The following is a 20,245-nucleotide window of genomic DNA, read 5'->3' on the forward strand; positions in this document are numbered from 1 at the left end:
GTAATGAGCAGGTCTCTGAGCGTGCTGAGACACAGATCTCCTTGCACAAAGTCCATCATTTGGAAATGTGCACCCATCAAACCTCCAGCACTGGGGAGCAGAGAGCACCGTTTCCCTCAAGGCTGCCTTTGAAAGGCATATTCCTACAAGCAGAAAAGAGCAGAAATATCATCAACTCTCTACAACTTAAAGACTTTCAGTATAAAAAGGATTGTTCTGGGACTTTTAACTAGATATCAGTATTTTTCAGAAGCTTGAGGCCAATTGCCCAAGTAATGTCCACACAGAACAACCAGAAGCTCCCTGGAAAGTTTTGAGAACTTCCAAAGACAAAACTGTTCTTCAAAAAGGTGAGTAATCCAGGACCATATTCCTGAAACTTGGACCCAAACATGCTACAGAAAGGGCCCACCACAATGGACAATTATCCTGTTACAGATTCAAACCTAAACTTAAAGGAAGCAGCTTCTGAAGTTCATGGAACCGAGGGAAAATGGGAAGAACAGGAGGGCTGAAGCTCCCTGAGAAACATGTCAACAAAAGTATATCAATAATGTCTTACTCTACTGGAGGTACAAAAGCCTGATACAGTAAAGCTCTCAAAGTGCCCTTTTTATCCTCCTTGTGCATCCTTCAGGGTAGAGACTCCCAGCATGGCAATGGAAGGAGAGGATCAGCATAAGGAATTCCAAATGAGCTCCTGGATGGGTAGATTTGCTGCACAAACCCAAATCCTGCTGCTCCCTTGTTCTGACCAGACACCCAGAGTGAGGTGAGAAGAACTCTTTCAGCTTGGACATCTTCCAGTCAGTCAGAAGATATTGCAGAGCCAGATCTTTATCCCTGCACAGCCCAGAGCAGCCATATCTGGGGCTTTCTCTCCATCCAGCAGACTGGGATGTGAGAAGCCCCAGCTGTGTGCCTAGAGCTGAATGCAAACAACAGACAGGATAAAACAGAGAGGCCACCTTGTCCATGGAAAGAGTGCAGCCTGGCAGGAAGAAAACCTGGAGAAACAATGCCCTTCCCTGCTTCTTTGGAAGCAGCAGCACAGGAAAACCTTTTGGCTGAGACTACAAAAGTGAATTAGAACGGAAAGGGCATTGCCTATTTCTTGTTTCCTCAGCTGGACACCTTTCCACCTCGGGCACAGAGTATTGGAAGGTTATTTTGTCTTGCCACTGGAAGTTTCTACCTCTTCAAGAGCCCATGCACAGCCTGGCAAGCAGACCATGCAGGCTCCTGACATTACAGATTATTGGGTTTCCCACTGTTTGTTTTCCATCTCAGCCCTTCATAATGCCATCAATTAAGGGCTAAATTTATAACTGGTGCGGTTTTTGTAAAAGAAATTTACTCAACACTTCTCACTTGTAATGTGATTATTTTTTCTTATGGTCTCCTAAAGTGTTTCGTGAAATTAAAAACTGCAGTTAGCTCCAAGACAGGAACGAAATACTGGAGCCTATTCTAAGCAGCATGGCATCAACCCCCAATTACCGTAAAAAACTATTTATTTAATATGTCAAGGGTAATTGTGCAGCCCACCCAACACTTCCATATAAATAATTAACAGCTGAATTTAGGCGCATGAGGTAATCAAGTTATCCACAGCGGATGATATGTTAAAAAAATGTATTGGTTTTATTTGAAAAGAGAGGAACCTTTGCATAAAGAGTATGCTATTTCTGAGTGTGAATGTATATGTATGAGACAGGAGAGGGGAAAGCTGGAGAAAGATTCATTATTCACTTTTAGCCCTAATTCATAGAAATTTTGACAGAGAATTTATACAACAAGTAATCTACTTTTCCTTTCCTCCTGGTAAAACAGAAGTTAGGAAACTAAGAGGAAAGTGGGAGAGCAACTCTGAGTCTCTGTTTCTACTCTGATATGCATTTAGCTGCACCTAGGAAAGTTTAAATCAATCCCAGTGAGGTCCTATGTAGGAAATAGTTTATAGTTAACTGAATTTCTCACAGCATCTATTCTTTTTCTGTGAAGTCTATTCTCATTCCCAAAATGGCTTATGATTCTGGATAACCAGACTAATTGATTATTCCAGTAACTCAATTTAATACAAGAAAAGTTAAGCGCTATTTTCATGTGCCAAGAAGGAAAATCACCACCTCAAAATCCCAAAGTCACTACTTGGGACAGTAATGATATTGAGACCCACCATCCATCTGGATTACCAAAAATTACTTCTTTATGAGAAGTCACATTAATCAAAAAAACAAATACAAAAGGCAGGGCAGGTTCATAAAACACTGCTGTTGTCGCTCATGGTTGAATGATGCCTTATAAAGTTGTGCAGATCTGAGAGGGGCCATTGAAATACTGAACTTTGTGGTTTCACACACAACAGCTCCACAAGTCAAGCTTCAGTTCTGTCATCCTTGCTAGAACTGGTGAACCTTTGCCTCCCCCAAGTAACAGCCACAAGTGTGTGAAAGACTCATCTTCTCTCTTCACTGGCAGAGAGCTGTGGTCAGGCTCTAAAAATGTTTTTTCAGTGTATTGCAGGGATTGTTCCAACGTAAGATTGTTTCTACGTAAGATTTTTCCAGGTTTTCTAGAGGTTCTCATTAAAGGAACCTAGTCCTATTTGTATCAGGATCATAAGAGGCAAACACAGCACAGAACCTCAATTATTATATGGAAATGCCCCTGTTCTACTCATGTGCACTGGAGTCAAAAGTCTGTTTAAAGTGCATCTTCTGGATAACACAAATCCTGGAGGTGTCCAAGGACGCACTGAGTGACCCAAGTTAGGATATCCGCTCTTCAAGACTGCAAGAAACTACTTTTCTCCGATTTCCTTATGTAATTCCTTGGGAAGGAGCATTCAGCACTATGTTCTCAACACTTTTAACAGACCACTGCCAAGCCATTGCCCATTACTTCCTATGTTCCCATTTTAGTTAGATTTTTTTTTGTATTAATAGTAGAAAACAGAACTGAAAAAATTGATTTTGACTCTAAGATTCTTTTTAGGGCTATGAAATACTTTGCAGGTTAGTTTCTTTCAAATTATCACCAGCATCATGTCAAAAAGCACTGCACCACTGAAACCCTTATATGCAAGGCTGTTGCCTTAGGAGACCAAGACTATGGAAGAGGCTTCTCATTCAGGAGGTGACTTTGTGCCAGTGTGTGACACAGCCAAGAAGGGACAAGATTTGCTTTTAATCTTTTCTAACAAGAAGTTCATAACTGATCCTCTCCACATGAGCCAGCATTTGCAGAGCTCATCTTTCCACGTTAAAGTGAACCCTTGATATTTTATATGGATAAGAATGCATTTTAAGTATGGAAAGTAAAATATTACAGCAACAGCAGATCAGGGGGTTAAATTCACCAAAGTCATGGAGTTATATGGCAGCCTTCCTAATCTGCCTCCCTAAAAGAGAAGAATTCATAGAGTTTCTTATAAGTATTAGGTGTAGTAATCCTTTACATTAAAGGATGGTGTATATTGCCCCATCCCTGCAAGTGTTCAAGGCCAGGTTGGACAGAGTTTGCAGCAACCTGGTCTAGTGGAAGTGTCCCAGCCCATGGCAGAGCGGTGGAATCCCATCCAATCCAAACCATTTTATTAAATAGGTAACTCTTCCTCCCACTACCATATTGCATTAAAAAAAATTCTAAAAATGCATAAACAGGGAACACGCAGAAAGAAATAATTTAATTTTGTATTTGCCATTGGTAATATTAAACCCATAACCACAATGCTGTTCTGATGTCAGAATAGAATGCAGGACAGTAGGGAGGCAGAAAAGAGGGGGGAAAAATAACTGAAGGTTGGAGAAAATATTTTTCAGTAACAGACTTTAAAAGCCTCATCTGTTTAGCTTATCAGAAGGATTGAAAAAAATTACTTGATTAGTGTGTAAATATCTGTAGAGAGAGAAAATTAAGAGCAATAAAGGACTCTCTTTATTTTCTCTCTAGTGGAGAAACCTGTTACTAAAAGTAAGGGCTGGAATCTGGAGCAGAAGTTGAAATTAGGCAGGGAACAGGAAGATTAATCCTATCCTTACCTCTTCATATGAAGACCAGGGCCTTTCTACAACCAAACCCAAGCTGCTGAGCACAATGTATTAGCAAGGGGGACTAGACAAGCTCCCAGAATGAGGAAGAGATCAGACTGAATGGCACCTTCCCACTGAAGATGTTTATAAATCCCATGGAGTCAAGGAGATCCATTTGCAGTGATTAGTGGGAAAGAAGGGAATGGCAGCAATAAGCTGGGGCTTAGAATGGGATATAAGAAAGTCTCTTGTCAAAACTGGGGAAAGAGTCTGACAAAAAGTTCACTCAGTAGCTGTGAAGGGCAAAGCTGGAATGTCTGGGTGGGAGGATCAGGAGTGAAGGATATGAAGGGTGAATGCAAATAACTGCAGCTCAAGCAATTACTGAAGGGACCCAAGCAGGGAATGACAAGAGCAGGTTGTTAAATCAGGGAATATGGAGTACAAGCCCTTCCCCTGAGACAGAGATTCATTCCCTCATGGTTTAGAATATGTTCCTGCTCCCTAGTCACCTTCTGGAGATGAGCAGTGGGGGAGGGCAGGAGTCTGGGATAACACACACTCCTAAAGATGTCCATGAAGACAGAGAAGACAAACAAAGCAATAAGCCTAAAACACGAATACAAATTATAGCTTTTCTAGATATCACAGATATAAAATGGATGATATCTGAGTTGTTTTGGAAAAGCAGGGAGTGTCTGACAGGGATCTAATTTTATTGGGTCAAAATAGCCATTAACAAAGAGTTCTCTGCAGAAAAGGAGATCATTTCCAAAGATCTTCTTAAATACAATGCTTTAAAATAAGACATCAAGTCCACATTAGCCTGTTTTGAATGTAAAAGGGAGGAGAGATCCAGTCAGAGTTCTGCAAGAACTAGGAATTTTTTCATCTTCTTGGACTCAGACCTTTTCATAAAACTGACTGACTGCTCACCCTCTCACATATTTACTCATTTGGCAGCCTCGTTTCCCCAGAAAGCTATCTCAATTCAACAATGACTGTGGAGCAGAGACAAAACCTGGAAACAGGGAATGATGGATGGTTTGCTCGTATGGCAGTGTAAGAATGGAATGGCAAGGGCCTCATACAGACGTCCCCACAACAAATAGAAGAGCATAAAAATATTCATTACCAACTAAGAAAGAAGTCAGCATCAGAAAACAAATGGGAGCTAAAGGAAAACAGGCAGAGCAGTCTGAAGACAGAGGTGATGTGGAAGCAGGGATGGGAATGTCTGAACTGGTGCTACAACACGAAGATGTCATCCCTCAGAAGTCAAAAGTAGCCTCTTAATCTTTGTACCATGCAGGAGGCAGAAGCCAAAACCAGTCTGCAGCTCCTGTGAGTAGAGTATGGCTTTGAAGGCATTGCTGCTGCCCCTGCTAAGTGGAGCTTAAGGTGCAGCCTCTTACTCCATTTCTGTGTTGTGCTTCCTATATTGGTTCATGACATTTAAATAACTACACCCAGTGGGTCTCAGTGCAGGCTGGTCTGTGGACCAAGAGGTTTCACTAACAGCTGTTTCCTTCATTTTCTTTCTCCAAATAGTATCATATTGTGTGAAGTTATAGTTCCCCATGCAACTCTGAAGATTTCTGGGAGCAACTCAGCAGTGGGCAGGGATGAATTCGTTAACATGGAAAACTTTCTCCAAATTTCTTCTTGGACAGTGAGCAGTACCCAAGAACACATATGGGAAAGAAAGGGCCATTAGGCTTTCTGAAGCTTTCTGAGACTGTCAGACCGTATATCCCACATCCACCCTACAACCCCACATCCACCTCACTGCCCAGTTCTGTAGTCCAGTTTGTCTGTGCGGATGTTATGGGAAACTGTGGCAAAAACTGATCTCCTAAAATCCAGGGCAGTGAAACTACTATTTTTCTCATCTCCGCAGGATCCTGAACTCCACCATCCCATGGTCACTGCAGCCAAGGCTTCCCTTGATTTTCACACCCCTGACCAGTTCTTTGTTTAGAGGGTCAGGTCCAGGCAGATCATGCCCACCCACCAGCTCCTCAATCACCTATGTCCGGAAGCTGGCATCCATGTACTCCAGAAGCCTCCTGAATTGCTTTTGTCCTGCTCTGATGTCCTTCTGTAAGTTTTTGGGATGGTTAAGTTCCCTATGAGGACTAGTGCCACGTGAGGATTTTTCCAACTCCCTGCACAGGGACACCCAGTACAGCATCTTCCCTCTGAATCTAACCCATCAGCCCCCAGCTGTCTCATCACCAGTTTATGTTTATATCCTCCTGTCTAAACATTTTGCACTACTTGCAGGTTTGTTTTATGTTTCTGGTATTAAAACCAGAGAGTGACAAAGTACTCTGGTTTATCTTTCCTATTACTGACACTCCAGTGCTTCCCAACTGCACTTGCAGGGATCGTACTTAACCCACCTCAGCTCCACATGGAGAATAAAACTAGAAAAGGCTGCATAAAAATATTAAGAAAATACTTAGCAAGGAATCACATCTAGAAATGTTTGCTGACCATTGGAGTATCCTCCCTTCCTTCCAGGACTATTCACTGTGAAATCAGCACATTTTAGATTTGCATCTCTGGAGCCAAAAGCACACTTTTGAATGTCTTTATTTTCCATTGCTTTGAGAAATTCTGCAAATAAAGTGTTGTTTTAACAGTTTGCATGAAAACACAGCAGTGACTAAGATCCATTACACTACATTTTGAGCCCAGACACCTAGAGAATTAGCTAAATGTGCACAATCTACCTCCTACGTAGATGAAGATTATGGTTAACTCTCTTGAAGTCAATGCAGTTAAGTCAGTGTAAGGTAAGATAAACAGGAGTAAAGTCTACAGCATTATTTTAAAAAAGGAGGAAATACAAAAAATAGAATAAACAGACCACAGTCTTGCTGCTAGAAAGCACAAACAACCACCTACATGAAGAAAAGGGGTGTAGGTGTGTGTTGGCCATTATTGATATAATTAGGATCTGGTTTAAAAAAATATGATTTTACATATGAGAAGTTACATAGTAAAACTGTGTATCAGCAAGTTATGCCATTTTAAGTTTCCATACGTGACATTTTTTATGTACATAAATCTCACAGGACACAGAGGATGAATATTACAAAATTTAATATTGCTCTTAAAGCTATAATTTCAACATTTGACATCCTAAAAGTTGCATCATCTAAAAAGATGAGAGATTTATTTGAAAGCAGATACTGCTGGACCTTGCTCACCTTTTTTAAGGTATTTTCACCTAAACAAGGTAAATTGAATGAAATAAGCCATTTCTTTCTCAGGTATCTGTGTACATCAAAAGGAGTAGGATGAACCCTGGAAGTTTTGTACTGCCAGCAGAGAGCAGAGCTGGTGGGATGGAAAGGGAAGGGCTGAAGGAGAGAAAGGTGGGCCTCAGTGGAGGTTAACAGATGAGCTCTGGCAGCACTGGCCGGCTGGCACTGGAGTGGAGGAGCAAAATGTGACAAGAGTGGCCAATTAAAAGAGATGAAAAACTGCAGGAAAAAGAACCAGACATTAATTTAAGAAGCCTAACTGTGAAGTGAACATACTGCAAGCTAGGAATGAAACTAAGTTTGTGGATAATAAAAAACACTGTAAATCTTATTAAGCAGGAAGTCTAAAGAGGCTTTTCTCTCGTTTTGGACCTAAGAGTCTGAAAATCATTGCATTATTAGATTAGCTTACAGAGAGGTAGTCATTCAATATCCCAATCTTATCCATGGGGAAAAAAAAACTTTTGAAGAAGATTTATAAAAAAACATTGATGCCAAGGCCTATAATTGGAGAAGAAGGATGGTTTAGCCCAGAGTTGGGATAACAAATGCTAGCCCAGGGAACTCAGACATTGAGTTCAATGGGGATTATAAAGCTTAATAAAAGGCAATAGTAGTCAGCCCTGGCTCATTTTTTTTTTCCAGCATTGAGACAAGAAGTAGTTGCAAGTGCTGGCTACAATTGTTCATACTCACTGAACACTTCCTCTCTGGCCCTAATCAGAGTCAGAGGAAATGTTCATACCTAAAATGAGTTCTCATTCCTCGGTCCAAGTGGGACTGAAAGGCTGCATGAAAAGAAACAAATCAAGAAGGCAGTTCATAGCTGCAAGATTTAGTCACATTGCTGTAGTCAAGGACTTGGGGGACCCAAGCTTCTTTCCCTGCTCTGCCACAGTGCTCTTGCACACCTTGAGGCATGCCACGAATTCTCTCCCCTTGCTTCTCAGCTGCACAGCAGAGATAAAAGTTCCTCCCTAATTTAGGAGAGTGCTGTCAGCCAAAAAAAACCAAACAGGGGGTGCTCAGACATAACCACACCGTAAAAAGTCAAATCAAAATTAAAAATTCAGGAAAGGACTTGTATTCAAAACAATGTTAAGGTACAAGCTAAATACACAGGTTTATTTAAACCACTATGGAATAATAAATAATTTAAGGACACTTCAGTTTCAGCACATTTTCATTCACTGTCCTAAACAACATCTCGAATACAGCCAAGGCATGTTCATTAATTCCTAAAGATGCACATAAAATCCTGAAACTGTCAAAAGAAAAATTAGCTGAAAGGAGTCCAGGAATTGAACTTCCAAACTAGTCTGGCATAGTTAACACAGCAGAAACAAGACCCCACCGGGGGTTAAAAAGAACTTTTGATTTCATACAATTTTGTACCAAAATTCTCTAAACTATAAGTCAATTTACTCAGCTCTGTGTAATGCAAGCTACAAGCATTACCAAGTATTAATTATTTCTAAGTATTTAATACTTAAAGCAAACCAAGCGTAGTCTCAGTTACTGTGACTCACCCAGAGGAAACAGAAAAAATTAGTTTTCCAAACCATCACTGTATTATAACCAACCTGCTTTTTATCAGGTGCTGAAGGATAGCCTCTGCAACCAGATATCAACATGCAGAGACAGTTAAACATTTTTTTTTATCTGCTCTTCACCACTGAAATTTAATCTCATATGCTACATTCCAGCCATGAAGGTATTAGAGAGCTTCATGTCCATCACTTTTGAATCATATGCCTGTTGCACTTTCAACCTCTCCTAGTAAAAAAAAACCCAAAAATTGGATTTATCTTAGCAGCATTTTGAAACTCTTTTTGGTTATTTCCTATATATCAGCAAACATTCCCTGCCAGGTTGTTTGTCTGATACCCTCAATAATCTTAACAGTTGTTTTATTCTTTCTAATGTTATGCTATGGTTTTGTTTTGCAGAGCTGTTTTCTAAAGCCCTCTGTAGCATCAAACATGAATAAAACAGGGAAAACCACATGGACTTTAAGCTAGTAAAGAAGCCTTAACCAAACTGAGGAAATGGCTTCAATCTGAAAAGTTCACAGATTTTTTAACTGATTGTCACAGCATAAGCTCTGCACAATATCCCACATGCTCTCAGTACATACTAGCAGAGACACATAACATTTTACACTGCATTTACAGCACAGTATTTTTAATTGATCAGAAAAGATGCTGATCCAAACATAAGATGTCTGCACCAGTCTCAGTGGGGTGTTCTCTTGAAGACATTGGTACAAGCCACTGATAAAGTCAGAGGGCACCTCTGTATCCCCATTTATGATGATGCATCATTGGCACTGGCTGAACAAGCTCCTGGAGTGTCAGGATATGGAACAATTCCGAATTTCTAGAATTTAAATGTAAAACACCTTCTTTCTCTACATAAAAATAGGGAAAAAGAGGATAATACACATTTTCCTTCTGGTAATAAGATCCTTTTAAAGCAAAACTAATATATTCCTTACAAGTTTTTGCTGTTTCCAGTTTTACTTCAAGTTCCTCTTATTTCTCATTACCCAATCATTGAAGATATTACACTTATTGTCATTGATACCTCTTCAGAGGTTTTCTATCAGTTTCTGGTGAACTACCAACACGATGAACAATTTCTCTCTACCATTAATATTACAGATCACAGAATGGTTTGGGTTGGAAGGGACCTCACAGATCATCCTGTTCCAACCATTCTTCCCTGGACAGGGACACCTTTTGCTAGACCAGGTTGGTCAGAGACTCTTTATTACAATTACCATAATATTTTAAAGGAAGCATAGAATCCACACACTGCATAACTTCACATTGTAGAAAACATTGACTTTTTTTCTGGTTGCTTTCTATATGCTGCCAAAGGCTGATTTTCCTCTGCTGTGTCATTCCCATTAATTTGCCTTCCAGGTTCTCCTACTTATTAACAAAAGGTCTGAATCACCTGAATGTGAATAGTCAGCGTCCCTACAAGAGATTTTCTAGAGATCCACCAAGTTTCCATTCCTAAACCACAGCATTTCAAATAATTTTTTTTCCAGAGATAATGATAGTTACAAAATGAATTTTAATGTACTATCTTGGGATAAGTGGGAAATGTTCTGGCACCCCCTAAAAATACATGTTTTTGAACCAAGAATGGTAATGTCCTGGTAACAGCAGCTCTAAAACATTTTCCTACATGAATCTCCAAAATTAAGTCTTCCTTCAGCTGTTGTTTATGTCTTTGTAGTGCCTATGTTGCATCCTTTGTTATGTTTATCTTCCTTGTAGACATAGATGGAGATCATAACTATTTAAGGTATAAAGTAAGGAGCTATTTTCCTCCAGGAGTTTTAAAATTGAAAAGGTTGTTGAGAGCCTTGGATCCCCTTCTGGCCGCAGTGGTTCTTGGGTTTGCACTTTTTGCTTCAAATGTGTGGCCTAACATCGAACCCTAAGCTGATCAGAGATGTAAAGCAACATATTCTCCTGAAATTCTCTCAAATTCACAGAAGTCTTCATTCAGAATTGGAGAAGAATATCCTAGCACTGATTGCAAGCAACTTCATTGTGTGGCCAATTGGCCCATTAGTGCATCTCAAGGCACCGTATTGAGAAAATTTCTTCCATAATTTTATTTCTGTGACTACCAAGGCTGCTCCAAGCTGTTCAAAGTGATTATCTAGCACTCATTTTCACTTCCTTAATAATAAGTTGACAGCATGCTGCAGATAAATTGATTCACACAGCCACAAAATTGAAAAATACTGAACTGGAAGGAGATCGCTGTTGCCATGCGAGTCAGCAGGAATCCTCAGTCTGCTTGCTTTCCTCCTCCTCTCTTTTCCAGAAGCTAAGGCAGAAGGGAGTTTGTCAAGAAAACTTTGGGAGGGATAAGAACAAATAACAGAGGCACAAAGCGCTTTCACAGAACAAATAGAACAATTGTTCATGTATACGCAGGGAAGCAAAAAGCTGTAGGAAGCTTCATTGTCCAAGGCTCCCTTAAGGACTACATCTGTAGCATGTCCATTCCAGAAGGGAAAAGGACACTGGTCACAAGGTCTCAGCAATGGCAGGAGTGGGAATAAAGCAGGATGGCTGTCAAGCATCTCCAAACCTCTCTAAGGTGCTTCCCCCCACACACACACACACACAACCAGTCTAAGGAAAGGAAGCCCAAGAGTCCTGTCAGCTTCACATAAATGTTGTTTTCTCCATAAATTCCACATTTAAGATAATGAAAGAAAAGTAAGGAGACCTCAAACAAAATGTGTTCACATGTAAAATAATAAGAATTAACATGAAGCCATGGCAGGTCCCACATCAGTATTTTGAGCCAGGCCATTAACTGGGGCCTGTGAAAAGCTTTGATGTCCATCAAGATTCAAAGTCACAGAAGAAGTCTTAATTTCTCCATTTCCTGACTCCTTGGGGATTTGACTTTGCCACTCAGTCTTACCTTTCCTGGCCTAACCCTCTTTCAGTGTCGTTTTCAGAAATCACGGAGCCACACATTGAGTCCAGCAGCAAACTGGCTTTGGGTGTCTCATCTCCAACATGTTTTGATGATGCATCAAAGAAAAGATGACCAAGAACCTCACTGCTGAGATTTATAGCCACACAAATCATGGCCTCACCTTGAAAGTGTATTGGATAAAAGAAAATGAAATTTTCCTTCCATCTGCAGAACCTGATGCGGCCACATTACAGCTGAGGATCCTGTGCCCCACTTTAGAGAGTAAAGGCTGTTTTTAAGCAAAATGCAGCTTTAGACTACTGTGGTATTTTTAATGACTAAGAAAAACTACCAAAGGGAATTCCCAAGCAGTAATGCAATTTAGTGGGCTAATACTCACTTGTACTTTGAAAGAAAGCCATGAAATTATGTCAGCATAAAATACGCTGAAGAAATATTTGTAATGTATGTACACAAACAACTGACACAAACATATTTAAGGAAAGCTGCCACCGCAGGAGACAGTGTTAGGGTTTAATTTAAAACAAAATCAATTGTAGGTACTTGATGTGTCCATACAAAAGCAGAGGCTTTTGGCAGTGAGAACAGAAGGGAAAGTATTGGGAAGAAATTCTTCTCTGTGAGGGTGGTGAGGCCCTGGCACAGGTTGCCCAGAGAAGCTGGCCAGGCCCCATCCCTGGAAGTGTTCAAGACTAGGTTGGATAGGGCTTGGATCAACCTGGGATAGTGGAAGGTGTCTCTGCCCATGGGAGGGGGTTGGAACTGGATGGTCTTTATGGTTCCTTCCAACCCAAACCATTCTATGAATCTCTTTTTGTACAGCTACTCTCAAGGAGCTGATGTTCCTAAGGAGTCCATTTATACTTTCCAATACTTCCCTCACCTTTCAGACCTACAGTGACTCTTAACTGCTTTCTGATTAAATCAGGATGTTATTTTCCCTACACTTGCTCTGATTTAAATATTTGGTTAAACACTTTCTAATTAAGACAGGATATTATTTATATGAGAAGTCTGATACTTCATTAATGATGCAAAGCGAGAGCTGCAGTTCTTTCCTATGAAACAGTCTCAGATCACAAGATTTTCAAAATTATAACCTAAAATTTGAAAGCCTGAGATTTATTCCCTCCCTGTTGACCTTAATAAACAAAATCTAAGAATTTCAAAACTTGGTGTCTGGAGAGAAGGAGCCTTTCTTCTTCAGAATACTCTGTCTAAAGATTACTTTTTCAAGGAAAAGCTGAAACAATTTTTGAAAATGATATGGGTTAATTTTCCAGAAATCAAGCTGCACTGAAAACAGCAATGAAAATTGACATTTGACAACAGCATTACATTATTTAGTGCTGACATTAAACAAGTAATATCTTTTGCTGCCACTGCAAAGCTTTGTATTGCATCTTTCAAGCACTTTTCAGGTTTCCAATGCAGTCAAAATGCTAATCAAGTTAAATAGTTACTGGGCACATCCTGATTTAACGTTTGCTTTGATTTCAGTAGCAGAAAACTTCATATTTCTTTATTGGGCCTGAAGCTCAAAGTACTGCATGGTGCCAGAGAGGAGGACAAGGGCCCTAAGAACCCAGTTATCAGGCAAATGAACTATCAGCAATCAAGGGTCTAGAATCAGCCCATTTGGACCCAAGTTAAACAAAAAGCCAGAGGCAGGGAGATGAATGTTAAGCCACACAGATTTCCCATTTTCAAGATTAAATGAAGATAATGAAATAACTCTTCTTTTTCCTTCCACACAAACTAAGCCAGCCTCTAATCTCTGAATACTAGAATACTATCATTATTATGCTGCATTAATATGCAGTATAATACTTTTCCACAATTTTGAACACTCTGCAAGAGTCTGGTGGTAAATATTTCATTTTACAGAAGGCAACACTGTGAAAGGGATGGCAAGTAGCACACTCTAGACCACACAATAAGACAGAAGCATCTATTAAGGTAATTGCTTCATCCTCAGGATATTACAGCATGCTAATATTTCCCAATGAAAATTCAAAGACTCAGCCCAAACGCAGCATGAAAACACAGTGCACAGCCCTAGCTCCTGGACAAACATCACAAACAGCATTTTGCTTAGATACATGCAGAACCCACAAAGACTCTGGAGTGGCCAGCAGTGCCTGCCTAATGAATCATCACATTTCTGCAGGCTCTCCAGCTGCAACAGCAAGAGCCTGAACCACCTGTTTGCAGTATAATGAGCTATTAGCACCTTTGCTTCAGCAATTCACTGATAAGAGGTGTCCCAGTGCAGCTCTTCCGGGCTGTAAATGAAATTCCTGCAGTTGACAGATGCTACCACAACTGGGCTGTCTGCTCCTGCAGGCATATATTTTGCTGCCCTGATTATTAAACTCTATAAACCCCACTGGGGACAGTCACGGCCATCTAAGCAACTCCTATAAGGATCACCATCTATTTTACAGCTAATTTATGTGTTCCCTGTTGAGAACACCATGCTTTTAACTGCAACTGCTTGCAGTTATCTTAGCACACACTCAAAGTGTGGGTGTACGAGGAGGACTGGGATGAGCCAGAGGCCTTGGTGGGAGAAGGACACTGCACTTGGTCTGACCACCCTTTTTTTTCTTTAATCTATAGAATCACAGAATCATTAAAGTTGGAAAAGACCTCCAAGATCATCGAGTTCAACCTTTGACCAAACACAACCACATCAACTAAACCACAGCACTGAGTGTCACATCCAATTGTTTCTTAAACATCTCCAGGTATGGTGACTCCACCACCTCCCTGGGCAGAACTTTCCAATGCCTGACCACCCTTTCAGTCAACAAATTCTTCCTCATGTCCAGCCTGAATCTCCCCTGGTGCAACTTGAGGCCCTTTCCTCTTGTCCTGTTGCTGGCTGCCTGGGAGAGGAGGCTGCTCCCAACCTGGCTACAACCTTCTGTCAGGGAGTTGTACAGAGCTATGAGATCTCCAATGTTCACATAAAGAGTCAAATACTGAAGACAAGTTTGTCTAAATATTTGAGATAATCTGACATAGAAAGTATTACCAGTAGTTTCTTCAGTATTTTCTTCAAATAAGAAAAGGCAGCCTGAAGACAGAGACTAATTAATGCTAATTAAGGTATTTAATGAAAAGTGAGGAAGGAGAAAGGCTACTACAGAGCACTTCTCACTGCCACACAGCAATCTACTGTCCAGCCACAAGAAAGCAGGAAATAAAATCTCAGTATTCCCCAGAGAGTGAAGATAAGGTTCTGTTTGAGGGTGGGATAGAAGAGAAGTTGTACTTTGGGGAAAGGTGGAGAAGGGAGACAAAATCCATCCTGAAGCAGGAAAAGGAAATACCACCTAAAACCTTTTAGAAACAGTGAAAAACAGTGTGACTGAAAATTTCTCTGACATTTGGCAGGGAAGGAGAGCTCCCCGAGAGATCTTACAACAGTTGAGAAACACAAACATTTGGTAAGATGAAAAATACGAGTCCAAGTGATTAAACTGATTTGCCTCAGGCCATTTGAAAGTTTCATAACACCTGGGTGTCCATCCAGAGACCTCCATCAAAAGCCAACCTCTGCATGGGGAACTTCTCTGGCTGTCAGGCTTGGTCTGCAAGATCAATATAGCAAAAAAGCTTTTTCTGATCCTCATCCAGATCATCACATACCCAACATGAGAACTTTCCCTGCGAAAGGACTGGTACCTTCACTTGTCTTTTTTGGAGCAGATCTGCACTCCACTGATCATCTCACTTTTTCTTCAGTAGGAAAGAGTCAGCAATGAAAAGAAAATGCAAAGAATTTGTAAGTTTTATGTCACTAATTTTTTTCTACTCCTTTCACTTAAATTATGATTTTGTCTAGGACCCAATTCCTAAATATTATACTCTAGATAACCTTTAAATTTTTACTGGTATATGTGAGGTCAAATACTGTAAAGAAACCTCTTCTTTTACCAGATCAATTCTTATCTTTCATAGATATAAACGGAGAAGAGATTGATGTTTTCTCAGATTAAAAAAAAAAAAAAACAAACAACAAAGAATAAGGTGTTTTTATGATATATTTTGGAAAGAACTGAAAATTACAAATCAGTGGTTCATTTTTTAATTGTACATCTTTTCCTGATATTTTCAGAATACATTAGCTCAGCAGTATCTGTAGTTTACAGTAGCAATTAGCATCCTGGGGAGTCAGCTGCAAATAACAAATTCATAAACAAAGTAGAATTAATCAAGGGAAAAATTAAAAGTAAGGAGGAGCTTGCATAATCTTAGAATGACAGAACAGCTAAGAGAAGCCCTTGCTCTAGGCAAGGATTAGTCTGTCAAAATTATGGTAAAATATTTAAACATGCTTCTTTCTCCTTAATGGTTTCTGAAGTTAATGCAAAGTAATTATATAATTAAATAATAACTATATTATGGCCTGTCTAACAATTAAATTCAAACCACAATTACCTCACTAAACTTCAAGATGTCCTTGCAAGTTTTTCATTTCAGTAAGAGAAGGTACAGGGGAGATGCTCTTAATCATAAATGCACAGACAGACAAAATAGTGGACTGCAGTGAATGAAATCACAAAGCAAAACTGTTCCTAAATGTAGAGATGTGGAAGAGATGTCTTCTGCCCTTACATGATTAGATTATTAAATCAACAGCAAGTAAAATCAGCCCATCCATTATTTTATATACCCAAGATGGGAAGGGGTGCTGTGTGAGAACAGCGCAGAGCTGCAGTCGCACCTCTGCTAACTGAAACCTGCACTTCAGTAAATGGAACACCAGGCTGGCTTTGGTTTAGCCAGGCTTTTTTCAGACAGTGCCCCCCTCAATATCATGTGCTGGATATCAGGCTACAGCAATAGAAACAAATCCCACATGGATTTCTTGAACTGGAGTGAGGGAAGAGGATGGACAGAGAGACAGCAAAGAGGTCACCTATCTCATTAAATTTCTCTTAGGGTTAACAGCACCCAACAGAAACTAGAGCTGTAATTCTGAAATCCCAGTCATGCTGCTGCATGAAGGGACCACACACTTCATAGTCTGCTAAAGTTATCTGCCAAATCAGGCCAAAACCATTGGCCAGCCCTTTACCTGGCTCTGTACTGGAATCTCAAGACTGGGCAGCAATGCGTTTCCACTGATTCTTCAACTATTCATATTATCAGGGCTATAATTTCATTAGCAATATATATTTGTTTTTATTGTTCCCAATCCATGAAAATCTGGAAAAAGCACTCCTTAAGGAGGATATTTTTAACAGAGCTCAGCATGAAACAGAGCAGAGATGGGGCTACAGCACTTCTGATCAGCAGACAACTTCCCTAAGAACACCAAGCTCAGAGATGTTTTACTATCAGCACACAACTTGAAGTTTGGGGTTTTTTTGTGGAGCTTGCCCACACTTTATATAACACTGCCTTAATGAGCATATTTATAAGGAGAAAGCCACTTGGAAGAAGAGTCCGTGCAGTCTACTGGAAGGCTTGCTGTGGGTAAGTCTAATTTACCTAGAAGTGCTGAAGTCCTGACAAAGACAGAAACTTAAAAAAAAAACAAACCTCGAACTAAAAAGAACAAAGACAGAACAGAGGCAGAATCACCTAAGTTTGTCAGAAAGGTAGGAAACATTGTCTGTCCTGGACACACTTTACTCAAGTAGACCTTGCAAACTTACAGGAAAACTCACAAGTGCAAAGTTACATCCCTGAAAAGCAACAAGATGAGGCTGTTATTGAAGTGCTGTGATTTGCTTTGCATCTCTATTTAAAATAGTTTCCCTTTAGAACATCCTATTGAAAGGCAGAGAAGGGCTCTGAAGTGTTATTTTCCTTACATTTGTGAGAAAAAGCCTTTGTACTTAATATTGGTTGAGACACACTATTTTAGGATTGCAAAGCCTGCTTAGATTGCCCATCTTGTACATGAAAGCCCTGAGAACAAATCCACAATAGCAGAATTAATACAGTCTTAAAAGAGAAAAATCAATGCAGCATTTGTATTTTTCTTTTTTTTTTTTTTTTTTTCCCTCATGAGCACCAAAACATTCACTAATTAGACTTCATAACACTCCTCCTGGCTAGGTAACAATTATCACTTCCATTTTACAGGTTGCTAACAAAGGAGTTTTGCTCAATTAGAATTGAGAGGATCAATATCAGGCCATACCACATCTCAAAAGGACAGAGGCCACTGCAACCTGAAGTGCCTCAATCCACTGGGTGACAAGACAAGGTGCAATTAGTTATGCTTTTCCCCTGATCAAAGAGAGAAATTTTTAATGGACTGCCCTGCTCTGGCACAATGTGCCACTATCTTTTCTCTTTGTAACAGAAAAATTACAGTGAAAAGAAACTATTTTCTACAAAGCAAGTCCTAAACACAACAGTGCAGAAGCTATTTTGGCAGCTAATGCTCAGCGTTTCGTGCTGCCTCTTTATTCCTAAGGCAAAAGGTCCACATTTCATCAGCTGAAAGCTGAGGAGTGGATCTGTACACAAAATGAAGAGATCCCATGCCTTAACATAAAGGCAAGCAGATGAGTCACTTTAAATTATAATCAATGGTAACAATAATCCTACAGCTAAGTCGTGATACTTCTCAAGTACTTTCAGAAATTTTCAGAAGGGGCATTTCTACCACTTAAAGTAATACAAAGCAATGGATCAATATTACAAGGGTTTCTGTATTGCACAAGAGATTTGAAAAAATTCAACTGGCTTCTGTGCTTCAGCTCTTCCTATCTAAATTCCCTCTGTTCTCACTGTCCTTCAGCAACCCACAGTAATGAAATGAAAAAGCTCAAATTTTTCTAAATATTTGCAGTATTTTATTATTTGCACCATTTATGCAAGGTACGTATCTTAAAAGTATTTCAAGGATATTTATGAGCTAAACAGGAACTGGTGAAGAGCTATAAATCCATGCTAGTCATGAGGAGCTATTTTAATTTCCCAGAGCCTTGTGTTGACCAGGGCTGGCTTGCCAGGAAAACTCAGCACTGGGCAGGTGTTTCAATTCTTGGCTACAAAAATACATCATCTTTCTTCTCCTCCCATTTCTTTCAGTCTCCAGCCTTCATTATAAATCTCTGCAAGGTCTTCAGAAAGCAAAGTTGGTCTGACAGTCAACCTGAAAGCCTGAAACACTGTGGAATAGCCTGTCCCTGGAAGCAGAGTAAAACCTCCTGGACATTGTTACAACAACCACCTTGCACCACAGACTGCTCCACTTGGTGTGTCTTGCTCACCATTTGGGACACGACCCAAAAAGGCTGTAGCAGGGAGATTGTCAGTGCTGTCAGCTCAAGAGTCCGTGTTTCAGTCCATCGTCTTCTGGCTGAGACTGTGATACTCTTATAAACAAGAAGACAGATCATAAACTGACTTGATGTATTGTAATGATGGAAGTGACATACGTGGAAACACACTTTCTCTCTTTTGGCTGTGTCTCCTATTCTCTCTCTGCCTTCCCCCATGACATGATTTTTTTCTATTTATTCTCTTCCATATGTTTCTGTATAACAGAGAAACCACAAATAAACTACAAAGTACAAAAAGGAGAAGACACGTCTCTCTATAATTATAAATCTTGTTGTGTGATGCTTTGTTTCTGGTGAGCATTTGGGGAAACAGATTTTAGGAACAGGTTCCATTAACAATAATGGGACAAGTTTCCAAAGTAATGCAAGCTGGTGCACTTCAGAGTAGCAAAGGCTTCCATTACAGGCTTCAGGCAGTTTTTCCCTTTGCTCTGCAATAACTAAACCACTAATCTAAGGAGTAAAATCTGCAGCCTTTGCCTACTTCCATAGTGACAAATGCTACAGAGTAAATCTCTGCCCAGGCACACCAACGACAGTGTTGAAGTAAAAGAATAAACTGTACTGCTTGCAAAGCAGTGTCAAATTCTTAGTCTCTAACACTGCTGGTTCACTACCTCTGTATGGTGCCCGTAAAGTGCTCAAAATAGGCAAAACTACCCAGAGAAGTTAATTGATGTCCAAAAGCATATTTAATTTAGTATAAGCAACACAACACAGGAGCACATGAATTATCAGCACACCCAGTTTAGTCATTTCCATGGTATGAAACAACAGATTTACAGTAACAGGTTTTAGCTTGCTTCTCATGAAGGAATTATTTTGGACCCCATGAAGGACTAGGTATGCACCTGTGTTCATGGGGATTCCTCAAGACAATGGAAAAGATAACCCTGAGGTGTTTACAACCCTTGGATCCCGTGAGGATGCTGCATGGAGCTCCTCAGTGTATCACTTACAGAAAATGAGGTGTGTAGAAGTTCTCTCCAAATCACCATTCAAGAAGAGAAAGCAATTAACAGGTTTTAGTTAATAAGATTAGAGAAACCACTCTAATCCAAACTGGTAGTACAGGGAGATTAACACAATGTGTTTTAATCTGAAATTGAGCACCTAACTTCCACTGGAGTTGCCCCATTAT

At 40.0% G+C, this 20,245-nt stretch overlaps 1 protein-coding gene and 1 long non-coding RNA gene across 4 annotated transcripts in view; one reads left to right on the plus strand and one right to left on the minus strand.

The window, feature by feature from the left end:
* TRAPPC9 (trafficking protein particle complex subunit 9) overlaps nucleotides 1-20,245 on the minus strand; it is a 459,459-nt gene that overhangs the window by 73,060 nt on the left and 366,154 nt on the right. The gene's annotated exons all lie outside the window — the stretch shown is intronic.
* LOC138106030 (uncharacterized) lies at nucleotides 14,347-19,313 on the plus strand. Its single transcript, XR_011148888.1, has 4 exons — nucleotides 14,347-14,538; nucleotides 15,191-15,243; nucleotides 15,434-15,581; nucleotides 18,851-19,313. It is a non-coding gene; the product is annotated as an uncharacterized lncRNA (long non-coding RNA).

The sequence above is a fragment of the Aphelocoma coerulescens genome, chromosome 2 (genome assembly GCF_041296385.1).
Source record: "Aphelocoma coerulescens isolate FSJ_1873_10779 chromosome 2, UR_Acoe_1.0, whole genome shotgun sequence".
Taxonomy (NCBI): domain Eukaryota; kingdom Metazoa; phylum Chordata; class Aves; order Passeriformes; family Corvidae; genus Aphelocoma; species Aphelocoma coerulescens.